The 27892-nt window shown below is 43.5% G+C and overlaps 1 long non-coding RNA gene across 2 annotated transcripts; it reads right to left on the bottom strand.

The window, feature by feature from the left end:
• Nucleotides 1-636: 636 nt before the first annotated feature.
• LOC139578259 (uncharacterized) lies at nucleotides 637-27892 on the bottom strand. Of its 2 annotated transcripts, XR_011675517.1 has the most exons (4): nucleotides 27716-27892; nucleotides 25281-26139; nucleotides 24195-24495; nucleotides 637-6090 (listed from the first exon to the last, which is right to left on the bottom strand). It is a non-coding gene; the product is annotated as an uncharacterized lncRNA (long non-coding RNA). The 2 variants fall into 2 exon arrangements; XR_011675516.1 differs by lacking the exon at nucleotides 637-6090 and having other exon boundaries at nucleotides 23712-24495.

The following is a 27892-nucleotide window of genomic DNA, read 5'->3' as shown; positions in this document are numbered from 1 at the left end:
ATGGGCTCAGCCTTCATTCTGTTTACACGTCTAATATTTAAACTTATATCGAATTCTTTTCTACTTCAAAGAGAACGGTATAGGTTACTGAAAATCACCAGATTTCACCAGATTTCCCGCCCCCAGTTCTACTAATCATTAGTACAGCAAACACAGCAAGGGAGAGAAACTGAGAAATAATCATCCAACAGTTTCAGAGAGAGGGAGAGCGGATCAAACAATGTGCTTTCTATCTGGTAAAATCCCCCTCTGTTCTCATATAGATGGGCATCCACAATCAGGGACACACTGGTCCATTCTTTCCAAAAGCCTGACCGTTCAAACTAGTTATCGCTACAAGGGAACTATAAGTGTGGAAGATGTGCTCAATGTAACACGGCAAACTGTAAATACTACACATACCCTCTTCCTGGTCGAAAGTTACCAGAGACATCTCATCAATTGTAACTCTACCAACGTTGTGTAAATGCTTAAGTCCCTATGTGGGCCAAACAAAAATATGTGTCAAAATAAGAATATCTGATCACAAAATAGCGATCCGCCCTGGCAATATTGAGTATGCTATGGCAAAACCCTACTTAAAAGCTGTTGTGATTTTGGCAAATTAATCGTAACGGAGACACAGGGAGTCAGGAAGCAGGTACAGTCGGTCAGTTTAACGAACATAGAGTGAATACAAAAACAGGAGTAGTGTCTAAACATGAAAAACAGGAAACAATACTACCTAATGGGTGATTCAACAGAGGGCTAGATAAAGGGGTAGTAATCAGTGATTACTGTGATGAAGTCCATGTGTGCCTCATAATGGGGCGCAGGTGTGTGTAATGATGGTTGCCAGGTGTGCATAATGTTGGGTTGCCAGGTGTGCATAATGATGGGTTGCCAGGACCGGTGGTTAGTAGAACGGCAGCGTGGAGTGCTAGAGTGGGAGTAGACGTGACAGTACCCCCCCGCCCAGCCCAGCTTCAGGGCAGGGCGAGGAGCGGGCCGGTCCGGACGGCGAAGGTGGAAATCTCTGATGATGTTGGGATCGAGAATGTCGTCCACCGGAACCCAACACCGCTCCTCTGGACATTACCCCTTCCAGTCCACCAGGTACTGGAGCCAAACCCCACAATGTCGGGAGTCCAGGAAGGATCTGACAGCATAGACGGGGCCTCCCTCGATGTCCAGGGTAGGTTACCTCATTGACCGGTATGTTACCTCAGATTCCGGCAGGGCAGGTGGAGCAGGAGGTTCCTGATAGACAGCCAGACACGATCATCAGGATTTAACACAGGAGCCTCACTGCGGTACTGTCATGAGAATTTTCAATCCCAATGATGAGAACTCAACAATCACTTAAGCTTTGACCAATTAACTCTATCACAATGTTCTACCCATACATTGCTTATCTTATTCTGCAACATGTTTCATAATCGTCTGCAAGCCTAACGGTTTCTCCCCTCCCTGGGTGGGGAGACCTCCTTCCTGTTATCAGTTTCACAGTTATCGCAAGTTGTCTGTCGACAGTTCCTCTTCTCCTTGAATGTCTCAACTATACTTCTGCTTACATTGCTAAATAGTAACATACTGTCCTAGTCTTAACTTATCCTATGCACACACATTAAAGAATTATAGTCTTATAATTCTAATACATTTCACTCAGTTATACAGTTTCAGGGTGGAATACTTTAGTCATTACTTTAAACATATAAATTCCTTTATCAATTCACCCTTTGACTAAATATTACACACACACTCTTATTTATTTTAATTTAAAATATCACACAAATCAATACATGTATTTACATAATTTACTCATTGACAACTGTTCTAGGCCTATTTCCAATTATAACCTTTCCTTTTGGGATTTTCGTTATAATCTTCATTAAAGAAACAGTCTTTCTAAACATTAAAGATAGTCTCATCCAACATGGGCTCCTCGGGGTTGAAGGGATCCGAATCATCTACTAAGCTTGGAGGCATGTATTTATCATTCCACTGGTCGGAGTTCGGAATCGGTCCGTATCTCACCATTTGTTGCGTCATCGACCTCTCCAGAGTCCTGGTGATTAGACCTCTCACACACGGAATCAAACAGCAACCACACAACACCAACACACTCATACAGGTGAATGCAGCCCACAGCAGGGTGATTATAAAAAAATTCAATTTTTCCAAACATACTATCGAACTACCCAGTCAGTGAGGTATCCACCCCTGAGTTCTCAGCCCATTCTTCACTTAGATCCGTTAACCCTGCTAGAGCTCTTGTAACTGTCCCATCTGGTGATGTGTTATTAGGAATAAACGTGCAGCAATAAACCCCTATCATTCTACATACCCCGCCCTTTTCTGCCAATAACATATCGAGAGCCAGCCTATTTTGCCAGGTCATGAGGGAGGTGGCGGATAATTGGTCAGATATCCCCTTTACTGCATCCCCGGTTTCATTCATGAATCTCTGTTGATTATAATAGATTAAATTAATCCAATCCACATTTTTATTTATTGTCAACCACCAAAAGAACGTGGTGGTAAAGCCTTCACCTATTTGATTCATAGCTTTGTATTCATCTGGAACTCCCCTGGGGATGCCAATAGCATCCATCTAGACAGGGCTACTACCATCCTGTTCAAAACTCCTCCTGTGCCTACTTTGGCCTCCTATAACTGGCCTCTGATTACTAACTCTAACTGGTTGGAGCAATAACAATACCGGGGCGCAAGTACCTACCCACCCTTTTGGTAGCGTCTGTCGTATGCATCCTTCGCCCCTATCAATTATAGGGGCTGTGAGGTTAAGAAATTTCTCCCGTGCTTCCGAATCTAAGTCACATTAACTACCGTCCTACAGCCATTAAAATCACCTAGGGTCCTGGTGCCATTCTTGTGTCTAAAACACTGGTACTCACCAGGAGTTAAAGTGAACTGAGTTGGGTTGGCCGATAACTTCAATCTGGCCAACCCAATCCCTGTACAGTTGTCTGCTTTCCTATGGAATTGTTTAATGTTTACCTTAAATCCTACATCTTGACCTTCTTTGACTCCTATTCTGTAAATCACTCGTCCTTGATGGTCAGTGTGTTATATAGTTTGTCTTTTACTTCTTATCAATGACAACAGCGTCGTATAATTAGTACCGGAAGGTGGTGGATCTGGATGTGTCAGAAAGATTACCAAGACTATGATGCAGCTCAGAGTCCCTAATATTCCCAAAAACCGACAACCCTCTCCTGCCCTTAGTCGATCTGCTAGGAACCACCCCATACCCACACCTCTATGAGCACACACAGTGATGATAGGTCAGGATAGGGAAACTTTGTTAGGGAGGTAACCCCCGGACCCTATTGGTACTCGGTTCTGCTCCCTAACTCTGTGTGTGTTCAGCAGTGTTTGTATGTGTTCCTACCTTTTTGCAGTGGGTAACGTGGACCCAAGTGGCTCTCTCCGCTAATCTAATGGCAAAGGCGGTGGTTAACAGAACCTGGTATGGGCCTTCCCAACGGGGCTGCTTCCAGTCTTTTCTCCTCAAGGATTGAATCCACACCCAGTCTCCCGGTTGGGTCGAGGGAATCACCTTCTTCTGTAACTCGCCTTTAGGACACAAAAGCTTTGACATACGGGTGTGGTTAACAAACAACCTTCTCATGTGTTCTGCTAGGGTATGTTCTATATCTGCTTGCTCTGGTCTTCCCAATTCGGGCATTCTATATGGTCTACCTGTGTCACGCCCTGACCTGAGATATCTCTGTTTTCTTTATATTTTGGTTAGGTCAGGGTGTGACTAGGGTGGATACGCTAGTTTTTGTATTGTCTAGGGCAGACATGGGCAAACTACGGCCCGCGGGCCACATACGGCCCGTTAGGCTTTTTAATCCGGCCCGCCGAACTTGTCCAAATTATAGTAAAAACCTCCTTTTTTTCCCCTTTCCCTGCAATGCCCACGTTTCCCCAATAGATGGCGCACTCAAAACACATTGACCGTTGTTGGAGTGGCGCGTATTTCTCTTTATTTCACTTTAATTTTCACTTCGTTTCACGTCACCATTAAGCCCTTCTGTGAAAATGAGCGGACCAAAGAGAAGGAAAGTGGACAGCGAATGCCGAGTGTTTAATAAGGAGTGGACAACAAAATACTTCTTCACTGAAGTCCGATCAACGGCTGTATGTCTGATATGCCAAGAAGCTGTTGCGGTTTTCAAAGAGTACAATATCAGCCGTGAGTATTTCGTTGTGTAATAATGTTTTGAATGTTGAAAGTGATTCCATTTTTCAATAAATGTTGATTTCTTTAACTTTGCACCTTCGATTGAAACTTATTAAAAACAGACGCAATCTTGATAAATCACAGTGCGTATGTTATTTTAATCTATTTACATTTCCTCATCCCGGTATCTGCGAAATAGTATGTAAATGCCATATCTTGCATATTCCTTGAGACAAATTTATTAACTGATAAGGGCTATTTTTCACATTTGAAAGACAGTTAATAAATTGGGTTGTAGTGTTCTTACTGTGCTATGAGGTTTGCACACACTACATTTAATGCTTTAGTATATCCGGCCCAAACACTCCCTCCAAATGCTCCTGGCCCGGCCCCTCTGTCAAATTTTAGAACCCATTGTGGCCCGCGAGTCAAAAAGTTTGCCCACCCCTGGTCTAGGGGTTTTGTAGGTCTAGGTATTTGCATGTTTATGGTGGCCTGATATGGTTCCCAATCAGAGGCAGCTGTTTATCGTTGTCTCTGATTTGGGATCATATTTAGGTAGCCATCTCCCTTTGGTGTTTGTGGGTTCTTATTCTATGTTTAGTTGCCTGTCTGCATTATCCATATAGCTTCACGGTTCGTTTTGTTAGTTTGTTCAGTGTTCATTCGTTAAATAAATAAGAATGTACGCATTCTATGCTGCACCTTGGTCCGATCCACGTTCGATGACAAACGTGACAACCTGATTAACTAACAACTGTTTAAAGAAATAGATCCTAGTAAACCAACTCTAGGGATAATATCTGGACCTAATATTTTAGCTACCATAATCGTGTCCGCCAAGTAAGTTGGGAACGCTTCTACCCATTTAATATATTTATCTATTGTTGTTAAACACCACTTATTTCCCTCACTTCGGGATAGTTCAATGAAGTCCATTTCCAATTGTTGGAATGGATATTCTACCTGGGCGGTATTCCCCCAGTGGTGCTCTTACTCTACCTTGATGATTATTCTGTGCACAGATAACACATCGTGATTTTTTTTTTCTTCTTCCAAGTAGTTAGTTATACCATAGGCCCCATAGGCCACAAAGTGTTTCCTAACCTGCTCTACCATCCCCCTGTTGACACATGGCTTTACCCATGTGTCAATATTGTCGCATATCTAAACAGTAACTTTAATAAATTATCCTTATACCAGACATTATCTTGTAGAATTACCCCTTTCTTTTTCCACATGTCCAATTCCTTTTGAGGTGCTTGTTCTTGGCTTTACTGTAACAAATCTTTTGTTTGGCACGTGGAGGGGAAGGAGTTTCCCTGCTGGAGCGTGAAAGGGGGATTTGGTTTGGGCACATATGAAGCAGGAGTACTGGTGGCCAAGGTGGGCCACCAGTACTTAACGGAGATGGATTGAGTGGTGCAGGTAATACTTGGGTTGTCCAGTGCCAAGGGATGTGTGCTCCCAGGTCAATAGCCAATCCCTTACCTCCGTGGGAACGTACTGTAGATGCGCTCCGTAGGACAGGTAGCAGACACGGGTTCCCTCTCATGAGCCTGGCAGATGTCCACGTCTATGTCCCAAAGCACAGGGGCAACGATTCGGGAGGGCGGTATGATGGGTGCACTCAGGACAGGAACCGCTCCCGAATCGTGGCGACAGGACATCGGCTTTGATGTTCTTTGAACCTGGGCGGTATGACAGGGTGAAGTTGAACGTAAAGAAAAGGGCCCGTCTTGCTTGGCGCGGGTTCAACAGCCTCGCTTGGCTGTATGTACTCCTGGTTTGGTGAGGATGAGAAACGTGTCTGTGGCGCCCTCCAGCCAGTGTCTCCAATCCTCGAATGCCAACTTCCCCCGCTAGGAACTCCCGGTCACGGACGTCATAGTTCCTTTCTGCTGGAGACAGTTTTTTTGATTAATATGCACATTGGGCTCAACGGCTACAGGACTCCACACCAACTTACGGGAACCACCTGTTACGCACGCCTCTATGAAGAGGTAACGCAACACCCTGCTACAACTCAACTCTCCGTGAAGTGAAAGAGGTATGGACTGTAGGTGTGAGTAAGGATGACAAAAGGCAGATAATTGTACCGTTTACAAGGGATTTATTCCGTCACACGGTAATTTTGGGGAAAAGGGGCTGGACGGAACCAAAGCAAAGAAAGTAAATATCAAAGCCCCCTCTCCTACCTTACCTGCCTAACCACTACTTATCTAACTTAGCACCACCTGGTGCGCTAACCAAAATACAGGGGGTGGTCTGCCCAGGTCTTTCCTAGTGTGCCTAGACAGTGAATATACTACGGGTTAGTATGTATGCCCGCGGGCCTCTTGCCTAAGCACTCCCTAGGTGCATTCCGCCTCCCCCCTGGGAACAAATTAAACAGAATTATCCAAATGTAATTAAACAATTTCAAGAATCAAAAACACAGTTCTATTAGCACACACATACCTCAAATCAGCGGCTACAAAAATACTTAACAAAACCTGTCTCTGAGCTACAACCAAAACAGGACATCAAATCAGCTCTCAGCAACAACCACAGAACATAACTGTTGTGTATTGATATTCTAGTTTTGTCCCTTTAGGGCACCTGTAACCCCACCTTGCTTACCTACGTTGAAATGCTTGGAATGTTCTTCCTGTGAAACGCATTAAACAATGCCAACGTTAATTTCTACTCCCGTCTCATGTCCTGTCCTTATATTAGTTGTATAAGTAATACAGTGTGCTATACAACAAGACTGGCGACGATGAAGAAACGTTCTCATCATTGTGCTCATCATCTTTGGCAGAAAGTCTGAGTTAAAGTCATTATTATTTTTTCCGCCGTAGAAAGACGCAAACAAAACGTGGAGCTAGCCAATCGAGTGATGCTAACTAACTTTTCATGTCGTGGCAACGAGAGCCTCTAGGGATAGGAAGAGTTTCGCTGCGGGAGAAAGTGAAGTCAGCGTGAGTTAAAAGAAAGAAAAATAAACCAAAAATGTCTGCATTGATTGGAAATATAGGAACATTTGATGAATCTGTGGAACAATGGAGTTCTTACACAGAACGTTTTGAGTGCTTTGTGTTGGCAAATGGAATTAAAGCAGAAGTCGTTGTGCCAACATTTTTGACTGTTATGGGAGGAAAAAAATTCAATCTACTGCACAGCCTAGTAACGCCTGAAAAACCAGGTGATAAATCATATGATGAAATTGTGGCTACCTTAAAAGGACATTATTCTCCCAAAACCACTGATAATCGCAGAGATTACGGTTTCATAAGAGAAATCAAGATGAGGGGGAATCAATCTCACAGTTTGTGGCTGTATTGAAACAGTTATCTGAACACTGTGAATTTGAGAGATCAATGAGTGACACTATACGTGATAGGTTAGTGTGTGGCATGCGCAGCGAGGCAATTCAGAAACGCCTTTTGACTGAGAGTAACTTAACATTGCAGAGAGCAATAGAAGTGAGTACGTCAATGGAAATGGCAAATAAAGACGCACAACAGCTAAGTGCATCGGCCAAAGTGCATAAGGTGTCTACGTGGTTAAAAAACAAGGCAGGAGGTGGCAAGCCATGCTATCGCTGTGGGAAACCAGGTCACCAAGCAGAGGAGTGTAGGTGTAAAGACTTAGACTGCAGAAGTTGTGGAAAAAAGGGTCACATCGAACGTGCATGTAAAAACAAAAAGACACAATCAAACAAAAGTACTGAACAAAGGAAAAGCGACTTCAGGAAGTACAAAAAGAAAATGCATAAAATGGAGCACACAGAGTATGAACAAAGTGATACCGTGTCTGAAGGGGAAGAATCTTTGCATGTTATGTCCATTTCAGACAATGGATACGGCTACCGCTACTGGATGGAAACGCAGTACGGATGCAAGTGGACACTGGAGCAGCCATATCTTTTCTGTCTGAGGCTGTATACAAGGAGAAACTACATCACCTCACACTACAGCCCACAAAGATGACGCTGAAAACATACACCGGTGAGTTTGTTCCAGTGAGAGGAAGCGTGATTGTTACGGTGGAGCTCAACAAACAGAAGGTAAAGCTACCACTCTACATTGTGAAAGGCAACCATCCAGCATTGCTAGGACGCACATGGCTGGAAAAGATCAAACTAAACTGGCAGGAAATTCCCATGGTTACAAAAGAGGACACAAACCTACAAGGGATATTGAGGAAACACGCGGATGTGTTCAAAGGAGAACTTGGCAGTATGAAGGACATAACAGTTAAACTGACCGTGAAACCAGACAGCAAGCCAAAATGCTTCAAAGCTAGACCTATTCCATACGCCATAAAACCAAAAGTTGAAATTGAGCTAAACAGACTAGTTCAAATGAAATAAAATTGTATTTGTCACATACACATGGTTAGCAGATGTTAACCTTTTGTCAATAGGGGGAGCTGTTAGCATTATTTTTTTTTTTACATTTCCAAATTAAACTGCCTCGTACTCAATTCTTGATCGTACAATATGCATATTATTGTTATTATTGGATAGAAAACAGTCTATAGTTTCTATAGGAGTTGAAATTTTGTCTCTGAGTGGTACAGAACAATTTCTACAGCACTTTTCATGACAGGGTTCAGATTTCAGAAATTTTTACCTCTGATCTGGGGTCTGTTTTTAAGGCGACAGTGAATGCTATGAAGAAACCGACACTGCCTACGTCTTCCTCTGGGTGTCTGTACGTCATCACGTTTTCAATGAAGTCGATGGGATATTCCCAGCCATTATAAAAGCCCAAAATGTACAGAGACCCCCCTTTCTCAACGTGCGCCTCAAGCGTGAAGGCCATCGGACCTGCCTCGTTCCAAATCGTTTTCTAACCAGCAGTATTTCTCCGGTCATGTTTTCAGTCGTTATAGTTGTTAAAAACATCATAAGGTAGTGAATTTTAACCGTTTTATAGCAATTTATATCCGTTTAGTGCGATTCTGAGGAATTTATTTGTCGTGCACTTTCTAGCTTTGGGAACGTTTCGCGGTCTCGGTCGTTGTTAGTGGACATTTCGAAGGACAGAGGACATCTATCGACCAAAAGACGTTTATAACATAGAAAGGATACATTGCCCAAGAATATGATGGAAGATCAGCTCAAAGTAAGCAATATTTAACATGATAAACCGTGTTTCTGTCGAAATATTTTAAACGTATATATCGCCATTTTGTTTGGTATAGCTTCACTTGGCCAACCCTGTATTGAAAAGTAAGGATAATTTTAAAAATGTAAATCAGCGGTTGCATTAAGAACTAATTTGTCTTTCGATTCCTGTCAACCCTGTATTTTTTAGTCAAGTATATGATTAGCTTTTAATTAAACTAGATCACTCTGATAGATGACGTCAGACATATTGAGGCTTGATTTCCTAGTATTTTCATTGTGTAACCACGGTTTTGTATGGCTAAATATGCACCTTTTCGAACAAACTGTATATGTATGTTGTAAAATGATGTTACAGGAGTGTCATCGGAAGAATTCTGAGAAGGTTAGTGAAAAAATTAATATCTTTTGGCGGTGGTTACGTTATAGCGCTCTTTGGCTGGAATCGATGCTCTGGTAACGTTGGAACATGTAGTATGCTAACTTATCGATTTATTGTGTTTTCGCTGAAAAACGCTTAGAAAATCTGAAATATGGTCTGAAATCACAAGAACTGGGTCTTTCCATTGCTATGCTTTGTCTATTTTTATGAAATGTTTTATGATGAGTAAATTGGTCATACACGTTGCTCTATCTAGTAATTCTAGTGGATTTGTGATGGTCGGTGCAATTGTAAACTGTGATTTCTACCTGAAATATGCACTTTTTTCTAACAAAAACTATCCTATACCATGAATATGTTATCAGACTGTCATCTGATGGTTTTTTTTATAGGTTATTGGCTATCAATATCTTAGTTGAGCCGAATTGGTGATAGCACCTGAAGGAGTAAGAAACTGATGGAGTTAGAATAGTGGTGTATTTTGCTAACGTGTTTAGCTAATAGATTTACATATTTTGTCTTCCCTGTAAAACATTTTAAAAATCTGAAATGGTGGCTTTATTCACAAGATCTGTATCTTTCATCTGGTGTCTTGGACTTGTGATTTAATGATATTTAGATGCTACTATCTACTTCTGAAGCTATGCTATCTATGCTAATCAGTGTGTGGGGGGTGGGGGGTGCTCCCGGATCCGGGTTTCTGAGGCAGTAAAAGTTAATGCGAGTGTAGCGAAATGCTTGTGCTTCTAGTTCCGACAATGCAGTAATAACCAACAAGTAATCTAACCTAACAATTCCACAACTACTACCTTATACACACAAGTGTAAAGGGATAAAGAATATGTGCATAAAGATATATGAATGAGTGATGGTACAGAACGGCATAGGCAAGATGCAGTAGATGGTATAGAGTACAGTATATACATATGAGATGAGTAATGTAGGGTATATAAACATAGTGGCATAGTTTAAAGTGGCTAGTGATACATGTATTACCTAAAGATGGCAAGATGCAGTAGATGATATAGAGTATAGTATATACATATACATATGAGATGAGTAATGTAGGGTATGTAAACATTATATTAAGTGGCATTGTTTAAAGTGGCTAGTGATACATTTTTACATAAATTTCCATCAATTCCCATTATTAAAGTGGCTGGAGTTGAGTCAGTATGTTGGCAGCGACCACTCAATGTTAGTGGTGGCTGTTTAACAGTCTGATGGCCTTGAGATAGAAGCTGTTTTTCAGTCTCTCGGTCCCTGCTTTGATGCACCTGTACGGACCTCGCCTTCTGGATGATAGCGGGGTGAACAGGCAGTGGCTCGGGTGGTTGTTGTCCTTGATGATCTTTATGGCCTTCCTGTAACATCTGGTGGTGTAGGTGTCCTGGAGGGCAGGTAGTTTGCCCCCGGTGATACGTTGTGCAGACCTCACTACCCTCTGGAGAGCCTTACGGTTGTGGGTGGAGCAGTTGCTGTACCAGGCGGTGATACAGCCCGACAGGATGCTCTCGATTGTGCATCTGTAGAAGTTTGTGAGTGCTTTTGGTGACAAGCCGAATTTCTTCAGCCTCCTGAGGTTGATGAGGCGCTGCTGCGCCTTCTTCACAACGCTGTCTGTGTGGGTGGACCAATTCAGTTTGTCCGTGATATGTACACCGAGGAACTTAAAACTTACTACCCTCTCCCCTACTGTCCCGACGATGTGGATAGGGGGGTGCTCCCTCTGCTGTTTCCTGAAGTCCACAATCCGCTGCTTCGATCACGTGGATTGGGATATGTTCCACATTGCGTCCAACAACAACATTGACGAATACGCTGATTCGGTGAGCGAGTTCATTAGAAAGTGCATCGGCGACATAATACCCACAGCAACGATTAAAACATTCCCAAACCAGAAACTGTGGATTGATGGCAGCATTCGCGTGAAACTGAAAGCGCAAACCACTGCTTTTAACCAGGGCAAGGTGACCGGAAACATGACCGAATACAAACAGTGTAGCTATTCCCTCCGCAAGGCAATCAAACAAGCTAAGTGCCAGTATAGAGACAAAGTAGAGTCGCAATTCGACTAGTTGAGAGTGGAGTATTGGATCCAGTGAATGTTAGTGAATGGGCTACACCCATTGCTCCAGTCATAATAAAGATGGATCACTCAGACTCTGTGGTGATTTCAAAGTCACCATTAACCCAGACTTGACTGCTGAAAAATATCCACTACCCCTCATTGACAACCTCTTTTCTGGTTTAGCTGGAGGACAAAAATTCAGTAAGATAGACTTATGTCAGGCCTATCTACAGATGCATGTGGACCAAGAGTCACAAGAATTGTTGACCATAGTGACTCAAACACAAAGGACTGTACAGGTACCGGAGGCTTCCTTTTGGAATCACCTCAGCTCCGGCCTTGTTTCAGAGAGCTATGGACCAGATACTGAGCGGGCTCACTGGCGTCCAATGTTACCTCGATGATCTACTCATCACCGGCAAAGACGAGCAGGAGCAGGGGCTCCACAAGGCGCCATTGAAGGTGAAGGCCGTTGCGGAAGCTCCATCCCCACAGAACGTGAGTCAGCTGATATCATTCTTAGGACTACTGACATACTACGCAAAGTTTGTGCCAAACCTAGCTAACATGTTAAAGCCACTGCATGAACGTTTGAACAAAACCAAACAGTGGAAGTGGACAGACAGATGTGAGGAGGCCTTCAAGAAAGTGAAAATAGCCTGAGCTCAGTCAGAGGCCCTAACCCACTTCAACCCCAACTTGCCATTACAGTTTGCATGTGATGCATCGCCTTATGGCGTTGGTGCAGTTGTCTCACACATCATGCCATCAGGTGAAGAAAGGCCAATTGCTTTTGCATCACGGACCTTAAGTAAAGCCGAGAGCAATTATGCACAGATAGAGCGTGAAGCACTCGCCATTGTGTTTGGAGTTAAGAAATTTAATCAGTTTCTGTTTGGCCGACGATTCACACTGTTGACGGACCATAGACCCTTCACCTCCATCTTTGGTCCCCACACCGGCATTCCGTCGCTTGCAGCCAGCCGCATGCAGCGATGGGCGTTATTGTTATCTGCTCACCAGTACGATATCAAGTACAGAAGGTCTGAGCAGCACTGCAATGCAGACGGCCTCTCAAGGCTTCCCTTACCTGTCGCACACACTGAGCACTCCCAGGCTGAAATCTTCTACTTCAGGGAAGTGACGAACGCCCCAGTTACATCTGTCCAAGTGAAAAGGTTCACCCACACTGATCCAGTGTGAGGTCGTGGACATTGTCACTCGTAGAAAAGAAGTAGATATGTCGGACAGCCTACAACCTTACCTAGTGTGGAGAAACGAGCTCACAGTTCAGTTTGGATGCTTGCTATGGGGTTTTCGAGTCATCATACTGCCGCCACTGAGAAGGCAGGTGCTTGAAGAACTCCATTCAGGGCACTGTGGCATGGTGCGAATGAAGGAGATTGCACGCAGCTACTTTTGGTGGCCAGGTCTGGACGCAGCTATCGAAGACAAGGTCAAGTCATCTTCTGCATGTCAAAAGATGAGGAACATGCCTCAGCTAGCGCCCCTACACCCATGGGACTTCCCAGAGGAGCCTTGACAGCGAGTCCACATAGACTATGCAGGCCCACTGGAGGATTGTATGTTCTTAGTTGTAGTTGACGCACACAGTAAATGGCCTGAGGTCACAGTGATGAAGAGCACCTCAGCGGAGAGAACCATTGAAGAGCTACGGTCAATCTTCAGTCGCTTCGGCTTGCCAACGCAACTCGTTAGTGATAATGGCCCCCAACTGGTGTCTGAAGAGTTCCGGTCATTCATGGAAGCAAATGGAATTCAACACATCAAGTCAGCGCCGTATCACCCTGCAACGAACGGCCTCGCTGAAAGGTTTGTCCAAACAATGAAACAAGCTTTAAAATCATCACAAGGGAACGGCTCCCTCAATAGGCGTCTAAACACCTTCCTGTTAACCTACAGAAACACTCCCCACGCTACAACCAAAGTGGCACCCGCGTCAGCCATGATGAAAAGACAGCTTCGCACGCGACCTGACCTCCTGAGACCTCTAAAGACGAAACAGGTTGTACAGACACAACAGCGAGCACAGGTGGAGAGACGGAGCAAAGCAAAAGACAGAAGATCATGGCTGGAGAGAGAGTTCTTGCTCGAAACTACTGCAAAGGTCCAAAGTGGATACCAGCCACAGTGGTTGCACAAACAGGCCTGTGTCCTACACAGTTCACACACCGGAAAACATAATCTGGAGAAGACACGTGGATCAACTGTTGCCAGGAACCAACCTCAGAGATGACTCATGTCAAGTGACAAACCAAGATCAGCTACTGGAGACCTACCATGACTACGAGCCATCACCTGAACATCCACTGCAGCAACCTACAAATGTGGAAAGTGCTCCAGACTCACCTGAACCAGCCAGAACGCCTACGCAGGGTACTGTTGCACCCCAGTCTGGGCATACACCATCACCACTCAGACTCAGAGACAATGTGACTGTAGACTCACCTGTACGTCGTCATTACCCTGCAAGAGAAAGACGACCCCCTGACAGGTTGACTATTTAGTTCAGACTAACCTCCGACATTGGGGCAGAATACACCCCAGGGTTAAGTCTGGGAACTGAGGCAGTCTACCCTCTTTCCCTAGTTTAGAAAAGGTTATTCTGAAAAGTTCATTTATTTACATTAAGAGAACTTATGTTAAAAAGAAAACAGTGAATATTTACTTTTTCCTTATGAGTCATCAAAAGGTAAAGGCGGAGGAATATGTTGTGTATTGATATTCTAGTTTTGTCCCTTTAGGGCACCTGTAACCACCCCCCCCTTGCTTACCTACGTTGAAATGCTTGGAATGTTCTTCCTGTGAAACGCATTAAACAATAACCACGTTAATTTCTACTTCCGCCTCATGTCCTGTCCTTATATTAGTTGTATAAGTAATACAGTGTGCTATACAACAATAACCATCTCTGTTAGCAACAACCAACATAATGACCCTCAGCCATCAACCTCCTCTCTCAGCAATGATCTTTCAGCAATGATCTTTCTTCTGAGCAACAGAACACTGGTTTTTATATAGCTTCAGAAGGCATTGGTAATTGGAGACAGCTGCGTCCTGACGAGGGTGCGGGGTCAGCTCTCCAATTAGCCATGGAGTCGACCAATCAGCTGCTTGGGGGGGATTTCAGGACGCCATCCTGAAACACACACCTAACAAACCACAACACAGAAACTGGGGAACGTAACACCACCTTTGAGGAGAGAAGTGAGGGGAGAGGCAATGGAGCTGAAGTTCCTAATGAAGCGGCGGTAGAAGTTGGCAAAAAATCGTTGTAGTCCCTATGGGGGTTGGGACTGGCCATGACCTGACTGCCTCGACCTTCCTCTCCTCCATAACCACTCCCTGCGGGCTGATCCGATATCCCAAGAAGGAGAGGGCAGCCTGATGGAACTGGCACTTCTTCATTTTGACATGCAGATGGTTATCCAGGAGGCATCCCAGGACTACCTGGATGTGGGCGATGTGCTCCTCCAAAGTGGTTGAGTAGATCAGGACGTCGTCAATTTATACGACCACCTATGCCCAAGCATATCCCGGAACACCTCGTTCACGAATGCTTGGAACACCAACGGAGCATTGGTTAATCCATAAGGCATCACCAAGTACTTGTAGTGCCTAGACATCATGCTGAAGGGCGTCTTCCATTCATCCCCTTCCCGGATGTGGATCAGATTGTAGGCACTCTGCAGGTCTAGCTTAGTAAAAAAAACGGACTCTGCGGAGCTGTTCGATGGTGGCCGGCACCAACTGGAGAGGGTAGAGGTACCTGGTGGTGATGGTATTGAGACCTCTGAAGTCAATACACGGACATAGACCCACTCCTTCTTGGACACAAAGAAGAAACTTGCAGATGCAGGGGAGGTGGATGGGCGGATGAAATCCTGTTGGAGAGCCTCCTGGATGTGCCTTGGTTTCAGCCACCAACACAGGGTAGACGTGGTTGCGTGGAGGCGCTGAGTCTGTTAGCACGTTGATGGCACAGTCCCAGGTGCAATTTGAAGGGAGACAGGTGGCGCGGGTCTTTGAGAAAACCTCCCGGAGATCCTGGTAAATCTCCAGGATGTCGGCCTGGAGGGCAACCACAAGACTCTCAACCAACGTAGAACCACAGGGTAAGGGAAAGCAGGTCTTCTGACATCCAGGTGCCCAGACAGTGATCTCCATCCTCGACCAGGAGATGGTGGGGTTGTGGCGTTGGAGCCACGAAAGGCAGATAATGACTGTGTTCGGGTGTTTGGGAGATGAGGAAGGGAAGGCTTTCTTGGTGCAGGGGTCCCACTGTGATAAAGAGTGGTGCTGTCATGTGAGTGATTGTCCTAGATCCCAGTGGTCAGTTATCAAGCGCTTGAACTGGAAATGGAGAGGAGAGCGGGTATGATGTTATGTTCAGGGAGGAGGCAAGGGCCTGGTCAATAAAATTCCCTGTGACACCGTAGTCCACTAGAGCTATAGAAACACTTGAAGGACAACCAGCTAGTGAAAATTGGGTACTACAAAAGGTTAGGTGGAGAGTGATGATGGAATAATCACACCTACCCCAGGAGATGGATGATCACTCGACCGTCCCTCTGCTCTTGTGGCTCCCGAGTTTGGACGTAGCGGAACCCGTTGAAGCTGGTGCCCCTCCTGACCACAATCTGTCTCCGACAGCATCGCTCAGCCGTGGGGAGGCATGTGGCCCCTACCTCCATGGGTTCAGGCTCTGACTCAGAACGGTCAACGAAGGAGGGAGAGAGGCGACACAGCCGGGATGGATTGCAAACTCAGTCAGTTAGTCTCGAATGCAAACAGTGCGTTCTTGCAGTACCACCTATTGGATGATTGCTTTGGTCTGAGTAGGATAGGTCTTAGTCGATCGGTGTTTGGCTTCCGAGGAGAGTTAGGTCATTGGTTCCTCATGGTGTGGCCGCTCCTTGAGGAAACTCGATCCTATTGTCTGTTTGCAAGTCCTGCAAGTCCTGTAATTTATAAGGATATTCACAGAAGGCGGGCTCTGATAGGCCGGACAGGGCGTCACCGGACCCCCCCATTGATTCGGAGAACCCCACATATTTATGTTCATATGAGATAATTCTGAGAATTCCTCATAAGTGTTCACATAACGTTTGTTTCTACTGTACAGAAAACAGTTCAACAGTCCTTAGGATGAAATATGTTGCCTGTAGGTTCTAAACATGCTTTGCATAAAATAGATCCCTTCCATGTTACAGCAAATACCCATTATACCCCTTTTTATGACAGGAAATTCAGGAGAAATTTGTCACATTATGCTTCAAGTTATATCAACATTTCATGAGTCCTCCAGTTATATACAGTTGCAGTCGGAAGTTTACATACACTTAGGTTGAAGTCATTAAAACTTGTTTTTCAACCCCTCCACAAATTTCTTGTTAACAAACTATAGTTTTGGCAAGTCGGTTAGGACATCTACGTTGTGCATGACACAAGTCATTCTTCGAACAATTGTTTACAGAGAGATTATTTCACTTATAATTCACTGTATCACAATTCCAGTGAGTCAGAAGTTTACATACACTAAGTTGACTGTGCCTTCAAACAGCTTGTAGAACTCCAGAAAAGGATGTCATGGCTTTAGAAGCTTCTGGTAGGCTAATTGACATCATTTGAGTCAGTTGGAGGTGTACCAACTGAAGCAAAGCCTCTTTGCTTGACATAGTTGGTAAATCAAAATAAATCAGGCAAGACCTAAAAAAATTAATAATTGTAGACCTCCACAAGTCTGGTTAATCCTAGGGAGCAATTTCCAAACGCCTGAAGGTACCACGTTCATCTGTACAAACAACAGTGAGCAAGTATAAACACCATGGGACCACGCAGCTGTCATACCGCTCAGGAAGGAGGCGCGTTCTGTCTCCTAGAGATGAACGTACTTTGGTGCAAAAAGTGCAAATCAATCTCAGAACAACAGCTAAGGACATTGTGAAGATTCTGGAGTAAATGGGTACAAAAGTATCTATATCCACAGTAAAACGAGTCCTATATCGACATAACCTGAAAGGCCGCTCAGCAAGGAAGAAGCCACTGCTCCAAAACCGCCATAAAAAACTAAGATCTTACTTTTTGGAGAAATGTCCTCTGGTCTGACGAAACAAAAATAGAACTGTTTCGCCATAATGACCATTGTTATGTTTGGAGGAAAAAGGGGGAGGCTTGCAAACCGAAGAGAACCATCCTATCCGTGAAGCATGGGGGTGGCAGAATCATGTTGTGGGGGTGCTTTGCTGCAGGAGGGACTGGTGCGCTTCACAAACTAGATGGCATCATGAGGCAGGAAAATTATGTGGATATATTGAAGCAACATCTCAAGACATCAGTCAAGTTAAAGCTTGGTCGCAAATGGGTCTTCCAAATGGACAATGACCCCAAGCATACTTCCAAAGTTGTGGCAAAATTGCTTCAGGACAACAAAGTCAAGGTATTGGAGTGGCCATCACAAAGCCCTGACCTCAATCCTATAGAAAATGTGTGGGCAGAACTGAAAAAGCGGGTGCGAGCAAAGAGGCCTACAAACCTGACACCAGCTCTGTCAGGAGGAATGGGCCAAAATTCCCCCAACTTATTGTGTGAAGCTTGTGGAAGGCTACTCGAAACGTTTGACCCAAGTTAAACAATTTAAAGGCAATGCTACCAAATACGAATTGAGTTTATGCAAACTTCTGACCCACTGGGAATGTGATGAAAGAAATAAAAGCTGAAATAAATCATTCTCTTGTCACGTTCGTTTAGAGATGGATTGGACCAAGGTGCAGCGTGGTAGGCGTACATCTTTCTTTTATTTAAATGACACCGAAAAAACAACAAAATACAAAACGAACGTAAAGCTACATGCGGTGCAGAAAGCAACTACACACAAACAAGATCCCACAAACTAAAGGTGGGAAAGGCTGCCTAATTATGATCCCCAATCAGAGACAACGATAGACAGCTGCCTCTGATTGGGAACCATACCCAGCCAACAAAGAAATAGAAAAACTAGAATGCCCACCCAAATCACACCCCGACCTAACCAAATAGAGAAATAAAAAGGCTCTCTAAGGTCAGGACGTGACATCTCTCCACTATTATTCTGACATTTCACATTCTTAAAATCAAGTGGCGATCCTAACTGACCTAAGACAGGGCATTTTTACTAGGATTAAATGTCAGGAATTGTGAAAAACTGAGTTTAAATGTATTTGGCTAAGGTGTATGTAAACCTCCGACTTCAACTGCACATTGTTCATAAACTGTGTTTAATTGTCCTTGCGCTACTTGCACCATTTTCCTTTGTTACAAATAGTAAAAATTCCTGACTTCTCTTCCCCTGGAATACACAGGCAGTCTGCTGATTTGCACAAGGCATCTGTTTTCCATTTCCTGACCCCCTGTCAGGGCATCTCAGTCGCAAAAGAAGAAAAGGAGAGCAGGTTATTTTTTCTTGTGATAGCTTGTAAGGTGGTGCCGTCAATAACATTACTGTAAATCTTGGCCAGGAATGTGGTACTTAGGAGATATCTGTTTTCCACTACCCACAACTGGGGGTGCGTGACTTCATCCGCAGGCTCTTGTTACAACAAAGCCAAACAAGGCCCACTCTCCTCTTTGCACTTTGTGGGCCTAGAACAGGTTACATCCACCAGAGGAGGCAACCTCCCTAAAAATGCTCTCACAATGAGAGATGTTTTGGATTGATAGATTAAATACCATTCATCCTCAAGGTCTAAATTATGATTTCTCATTCAGACAATTCTTGTAGACTATATGTCTGCGCTGTCATTTGTATGCATATGTATATTTTCCTACAAGCACCGTATATTTTTCATACCCCAAAGCATCTATTTTGTAGGCTTTATTGTGCACTAGGAACTAATTGCCCACAATATCTAAAATGTCCTACATGTCATCATGACATCTAAATGCTATTTGCAGACTTTATTCTGCTGATCTGTGTATTTGTATATGTATTGTAACAATTGTTGTTTGACCAATGTTTTGAATAGCACAATGCACCACACTGACACAGGTGTGGGCAATTGTAATTCTCACCTAGACACTTGCATATAAAAAGCTATGGCTTTTGCAAATTTAGGGCTGTGCGGTATACCATATTTTACTATATACCGGTATTGATGCACAGACATGTTGGGGATTTTTTATAATTTACTCAGCTACTTGAGTCATCTTTCTCCGCACTCCCTCTCCGTGCCACTTTCCACTCAGACCTAGCCCAGCCACCGGTCAATCAAGGAGCGCAATTCTTGTTGCTCAACCACAAAACACTTGTGTTCAGTTTGCATGGTCAATGCAGCACATGCAAGAATGTTGATGACTACGATGTTGTTTCCACTTTGCTTCTCAATATAAATCCAAAAGCGTTCTATAATTACAATATTAGTTTGTGTTTCTTACATCTGCAAACAGATAGTTGGTCTTTTCTGAGCAAGTTGTGGTTAAGTCATGTTAGCCGCTAATGCTAATAGTTCGCTAGCTAACTAGCTAATAAATGTACTGAGTCAGAGCAACATAGCTAGCTATACTTTTTTTATTTAAATGTTTTATTTCACCATTATTTAACCGGGTAGGCCAGTTGAGAACAAGTTCTCATTTACAACTGCGACCTGGCCAAGATAAAGCAACAAGATAAAGCAAAGCAGTGCGACACAAACAACAGAGTTACACATAGGATAAACAAACGTACAGTCAATAACACAACAGAAAAGTCTATATACAGTGTGTGCAAATGTAGTAAGATTATGGAGGTAAGGCCATAGTGGCTAAATAATTACAATTTAGAAATTAAACACTGGAGTGATAGATGCGCAGAAGATGATAGTGCAAGTAGAGATACTGGGGTGGAAACGAGCAAAAAAGAAAAAACAATATGGGGATTAGGTAGTTGGGTGGGCTATTTACAGATGGGCTATGTACAGGTGCAATGATCGGTAAGCTGCTCTGACAGCTGATGATTAAAGTTAGTGAGGGAGATATAAGACTCCAGCTTCAGTGATTTTTGCAGATCGTTCCAGTCATTGGCAGCAGAGAACTGGAAGGAAAGGCAGCCAAAGTAGGAGTTGGCTTTGGGGATGACCAGTGAAATATACCTGCTGGAGAGCGTGCTACGGGTGGGTGCTGCTATGGTGACCAGTGAGCTGAGATAAGGCGGGGCTTTACCTAGCAAAGACTTATAAATGATCTGGAGCCAGAGGGTTTGGCGATGAATATGAAGCGGGGGCCAGCCAACGAGAGCATACAGGTCGCAGTGGTGGGTAGTATATGGGGCTTTGGTGACAAAACGGATGGCACTGTGATAGACTACATCCAATTTGCTGAGTGTTGGAGGCTATTTTGTAAATGACATCGCCGAAGTCAAGGATTGGTAGGATAGTCAGTTTTACGAGGGTATGTTTGGCAGCATGAGTGAAGGATGCTTTGTTGCGAAACAGGAAGCCGATTATAGATTTAATTTTGGATTGGAGATGCTTAATGTGAGTCTGTAAGACGAGTTTACAGTCTAACTACAGTCAAACACCTAGGTATTTGTAGTTGTCCACATATTCTAAGTCAGAACCGTCCAGAGTAGTGATGCTAGACGGGCGGGCGGGTGCGGGCAGCGATTGGTTGAAGAGCATGCATTTAGTTTTACTTGCATTTAAGAGCAGTTGGAGGCCACGCCATGGCATTGAAGCTCGTCTGGAGGTTTGTTAACACAGTGTCCAAAGAAGGTCCAGAAGTATACAGAATGGTGTCGACTGCGTAGAGGTGGATCAGAGAATCACCAGCAGCAAGATCGACATCATTGATGTATACAGAGAAAAGAGTCGACCCGAGAATTGAACCCTGTGGCCCCCCATAGACTGCCAGAGGTCCGGACAACAGGCTCTCCGATTTGACACACTGAACTCTATCTGAGAAGTAGTTGGTGAACCAGGCGAGGCAGCCTGATACCAGTGATGGTGTGGACCTAAATGAACATGTTGTTTGTGCAACAGTATCTTGTAAATCAAATTGGAATAGGTAAAGCATGAATAAGTTAGCTACATGAAGTAGCTAAAAGAAAACATTGAATGTAGCCAAAGATTATAGGGTCCCCTAGGAGACACTGACCAACACTTTGCCCTGTCACAATAACTCTTCTCTTGCATTTTCATTTGTTGTAATGTCAAACAACACTGTATCCACTATTATCTTCTAACTGTAGAATTAGAACAACCATTCTATTTCCATGATCGCAAGTCAAATCGCAATTGCATCATTTGGTTAAAAATAAGGCCTCAATTTTTTGCCCTTATCATGCAGCCCTACAAGGCAGTGTAGAAATGATCTCAAATGAGTGCAGAAATCGATGAAAATGCAGAAAATGATTTTGGGTTGAAGATGTCAGAGCGCTCATTGTCATCTAAAAGCGAGTTCTACTGGACATACAGGCTCCCTGAAAGGGGAGGAGGGGATGGGTACTTGGGTCAGTGGCGGTAAGTCGTCTGTTTGGACATCACCGGCATTCCCATCACGGTCATCAATTTCACCATCAGCGTCCTCAGCTAAGAACGGGTTCATTGACAGTTGTGTCCAGTTCCCGTATCCATTCTAGCCGCTACTGCCAGTCTTTTAACAGCATTTGGGCGCAGGCCGGCCACTCAGCGTGGTCCGCCACTACACTTCGAGCATGCTGCAGATCGAGGAACACGAAACATAAGTTGTGGGGGTCCGAAGAGCATGAGAGGGCTTTTGAAGGAGGAAGAAACTTGCTCATTTAGACGGCACAGTGAAGAATAATTCAGCGATGGCGGAGATCGTCTTGAGTGTAGTTCTTGCTATCAATCAGTCGAGGTGAAGATAACGGGGGCTGATTGTAGGGTCTAGCCCTGTGCTCCCAATGGCTGGGGAGCATGTATGGTATTCTTATCAGCTATTGGATACCTAGGTAGTGGGGTAAACCACTAGGAGCAGAGCCCCTCTGTGTGCAGAGCACCATAATATAAAACCATGGGCTTGTTCGACAGTGCAGAAGACTGCCGACTGACTGATCTACAAATCACCTTGCATCATAAATAACGACTCATTATTATTTGTATTATTTGTAGTTAGTCAGTCACAATTTACCCATGATACATCACGGTTTTGATGCTCTCGAACATGACCCATGTTTCAAAGTAGATACATTTGCATCCTGCAGTAGCAGTGGGTAAAATCAATAGGGAAGGAAAAAACATATTACAACCTATGTGTTGTGATAATTTGCTGCTCTATAACCCGTTAGTTTATATGCAACCGTGATATATAAGGCTGCGACAACAAGAAGACAACAGTCACACAGGGGACAGAATAAATTAAACCACACGTTTGTTTCATCACAAAACCAGAGAGCAACATCTTTCCGGTGAAGTCCACAAAGCGTGACCGACCGCCTTGATTCAGTCTTATATAGCAAAATTTGAAATTGTGTTTTTTACATTTCTTTTATCCAGAGACATAGAGCTACAAACTGGTATATCATACACTGCATTTGAGGAACAATGGGAAAGTAATTCTGCTTTGATAAACTTGTAACTCCACTTCTGAGAAAATGGCCCTTGAATGTTTGGTACACCTACTGGAGAGCTCTTCTTTGTCTACAACCATTCAGCATTGTTCACACCCTCAAACGCCAGCCCCACCCATCTCTTTAGGATTCACATCTGAGGTCACGTGCTAAACAGAGAGTAGTGTAGTAAAAATTAAGACAAAAAATTGTAAAAGTAGTAGCAATAAGGAGAAATTCCAGGTAAACAGAAAATGTCCACATAAAATATATTTTTTTAAAGAACAAGTGTCAATGCCAGTAGAGAAAGAACTACATAAAATACAGTATGTACAAGAACAATATCAATAACCATATCAGTGATACTGTAACGGTTCTCGTGGGCTGAAGGAAGAGTGGACCAAGGTGCAGCGTTTAAAGTGTTCATGATTTAATCCAACAAAACCAAATCGAACAAAAACAACAAACAGGAGAACAAAAGCGAAACAGTTCTGTCTGGTGCAGACACAAAACAGAAAACAACTACCCACAAAACACAGGTGGGAAAAGGCTACCTATGTATGGTTCTCAATCAGAGACAACGATAGACAGCTGCCTCTGATTGAGAACCACACCCGGCCAAACACATAGAAATAGAAAACATAGAACAAAAACATAGAATGCCCACCCCAACTCACGCCCTGACCACCAAAATAGAGACATAAAAAGGATCTCTAAGGTCAGGGCGTGACAGATACTGGTGATAGATCAGGTAGTTATATGCATACAATAAGGGGTAAAGTGGCTGAGCAGCAGGGGAAAAAAATAGTAGCAGCAATGTATGGCATGTGTGTTAGGAGAGAGTGATGTGAATAGAGGCACTGCAGATAGTGCTGATGACCAGGAACTCACCCCCCAGTGATGAACTGGTCCGTCCGAATCATGCATGGGAATCTATATTTGGCGAGCCTGTTCCTGTCCTGCCATTTACTTTGGTGCAGAACATGTGATGTCCATAGCCTCTGTGTCGCAAAACTCCCTGATCTTCTCAAAAAGATAAGTTTGTCTAGCTGTGTCCAGTCCAGGTGGTGCTTGTACAGGCAGACCATCTATGGGAGGAAGGATGTCAGTGTTGCGCAGCAGCTGAAACCTGGTCCCGACTGATTCCGAACGCTCATTGGCGACAACAACACCAGGCTCCAGAGCATCGAAGCTGTAAAACAGGAAATAACCCCAAAAATTGAGAAGACATTACAATCTTGCATAACATCAATTTACCTCTGTTGATGAATCGTTACTAGAGAAATGAGACCAAGTTGAGACGCTGGGACGAGGTGGATAAGGTATATAGTAAAGGCAGTTTATTCAGAGGTAAAGATATCTGACAAAGCGTGCACGGACTCGTTCGTCTAGCTCATAGGGAACCGTCGGAAGCGAGCCCCTAAAACAGAGCGTGCATTAGGTTTTATACACAATATGATGTTGGTTGATTCTGGTAGTTCTGCTCTTCTGACTGGTCGGTGAAGAGTTGGAGGCGGGCCTGCTCTAGCCAGAACAGGGGCCCCATTGGTGCACAGCACAAAGAGCAGTGAAATAAGGGGAACTGGGGTTAGGGTTTCCTGATTAGAGGGAGTGTGTGCAATGACTTGAGTCAATCAGATGAGTTTGGAGTTCTATGTTTGTTTGTGCGATTAGAATCTGCTGAGACTAGAATGCTCTTTGTGTTATTGGGGAACTGTGTTTTGAGCAACAGTAGTTTCATGTCTAGTCATGGGGTGTGTTGTGCAAGTGTTAATCATATGGTTGCAGGCAGGCTCTTAAGCAGCCCAAGGGCACTAAAGTCACCAAATGATGCTCAATATATGTGCTTGATATATGAGCTATGCATATGAATATATGCATATATGACACTATGCATATGAATATATGCATATATGACACCTCTCAAGTTTAAATAAGAAGAATAACCTCATACAATGAAATTTAAATTATATTCACCTGAAGTGTGTCGTGGAAATATTGGTCCAATAATATTTCTCAGATACCGGAACTTGTGAATTCAAATAGACTTTATTACAAAGTAACAAAGCCAAGCTGGTCCATGAATCATCTGCCTTTCCCAGTCTCAGCACACCCCTTTTATACAATTTCATCCTTACATAACATACATAGTAACTCCTCTTTATGTAAATGATTAATACCCTTTGGCCTTCTGCCACCATTATTTCTTTGCCTTGCTTCTAACTTAACTACACCCATCTTAACTGGTTTCCCCTCCTCTCATTGGCACAGACTTCAGGGCATAGATTATATTGGTGGCGAAACCATAGTGATAATACAACAAAAAAAATACATATATATGTTTCTAATACAGGTGCATGTCTTATGGTGCCTATAAATGATTAACTAATGTGTATGTCCAATGGCCTTCACAAGACCAGGCATGACCCAAAATGGTTAGGCCTGTATTGATCCAGCTGTGCACATTCACATGGATTCTGCTTACATTCTGCTTGCACATGTCTAATGGTTAACCCTATATTGATTCTGCTTACTACTTCTAAGAAAACAGTATATCTACTGGAAAATTCTCAAGGTACTGGAAAATCCCCAACAAGTGCTGGTACTGCTTGATCTGTGGCCGCAACCTGAAGTACGGAGTCAGGTGTTGTTGCCAGCCATAGTTTTCCACCAGCACCGTACCATCCTCCAGTCCAACCAGCTGTGGGATGTTGACCCCTGTCACAGTGCTGTCCTTCACAACACCTTGCTTGAGCCAGCTCTCTTTTTGATGGGAGGCATTAGACCATTCTCCTTTTATGACTGGTGGAAGAGAGTCAGGCGTGTTCTACTGATGCTGAAAGACAAATTCCAGATACATGTATTTTAGCATTATTATACAATAGTTGGCAGTAATCACCGTCAGACACACCTGGCTAACTTGATGGGTCATGTAATCATCTGGCGAAGTGGAGTCTTTTGTTTAAACATGTAGCTAGCTAGCTAGCTAAACAATGAACCATAATCCTAATTCATAGAGTACTAGCAATACAAACCAATTGTCATAGCTAGCTAAAGTTAACCAAATAGGTTCAATGTTAGCTAGTTCAAATGAGGCTTGAACTAGCAATGCAAATGGCTTTCTGAAATAATATTACTACACAAGTCATGCACGTAATGTTAGCTAGTGAGTCAGCCACCTAACGTCAGCTAGCTATCAAACAGTACGCTTTAACTTGGGGTCTTTTGTTTAGACATGTAATGGTGACTAACCCCATTCTGTACATATTTGCGCAACCGCAGCATTCAAACGAGGCTGCAATTAAAACTAATAGGACTCTAGTCGATTGTGTTGCATCAACATCTGGGGTGTGAACTACGTTTCTATTTAAGCGTTGATTGCCATGGTAATGGCCCGATAGTACTAGAGAAAAGTTTGAAAGAACCTGACTCCTCTGACGCTGTATGTTAAATTGTGACGTGTCATGACGTAATGTACGGCGCGCATTATGCAACTCGTTCTGTGTGGTACAGCCTCTTTCCACCAGGTGTAGCGCTTCTCTCGCAGATTAAAAACAAGAAAGGGACAGGGTAATGGGTAAGGGGGAAACCTAGTCAATTGTACAACTGAATGCATTCATTTTTTGCGTCATCACGGCAAGCCATCATGACTCTCAAATGTCGTGACAGCCGCTGTTTACTTCTGAAGATAACGTTAGCGCCGTTCTAAAAAGCCAATTCAAATTTGACACAAACCTTCAAATATGTATGCAATGACACATTGTATAAACTCTTTATAGTGTTTTATTTACATTTTAGAGGTGATAAATTGGACAGATTGGGTGAAAAAAAGCAGTTTCCCCACACAGCATGTCTCCCCCTTTCACTATCATGCAGTAGGTTTCGCTTCCCCACCCGCCATTTTTAAAAAGACCCAAAGGAGCTCATTGCCTTCTTCAATCATGCAGAGACGGGCAGCATGAAGGTCATTGATTTTGCTGAAAAGGGGAGCAATTGTGCTTTATAATGGTATTCATATTACAGTTGACCTGGAAGTATTACGTTTTTTGGGCGCTAAAATAAGGTCAATTGTACAGAACAGCGATGTACAAAAGTTTGTTAGCTACCTAGATAGCTAAAGAATTAACCATAATCCCAATCCATAGAGTACTAGCAATACAAACCGATTGTCATAGCTAGCTAAAGTTAACCAAATAGGTTCAATGTTAGCTAGTTAACATTAGGCTATAAATGGCAATGCTAATGGCTTGCTGAGATAATATTACCACACAGATCATACATGTAATTTTAGCTAGTGAGCCAGCCACCTAACGTTAGATATCTAGCTAACAGTAAGCTTTAACTTGCAATAAAAACAACTTTCTGATAACATTAGAAACATATAATATCTGAAACTGTAGCTAGACTCTTACCCGTATACATGGATGAACGCTTCACGGCAGACTGCAACCCCTTTCATTAAATAAGGCATCCTTTGTCGTTTCCGATTTGTTTGTACAGCTTGCTCTGGTTCACACTGACCGTGTGCAATGCCATAAGAATGATCAGATCCTTCTCCCTCTCTGTCACAGATGCCATGGTTGCCCGAA

The sequence above is a fragment of the Salvelinus alpinus genome, chromosome 6, assembly GCF_045679555.1.
Source record: "Salvelinus alpinus chromosome 6, SLU_Salpinus.1, whole genome shotgun sequence".
NCBI classification, from domain to species: Eukaryota; Metazoa; Chordata; class Actinopteri; order Salmoniformes; family Salmonidae; genus Salvelinus; species Salvelinus alpinus.
This window is presented reverse-complemented; position numbering and strand designations above follow the sequence as displayed.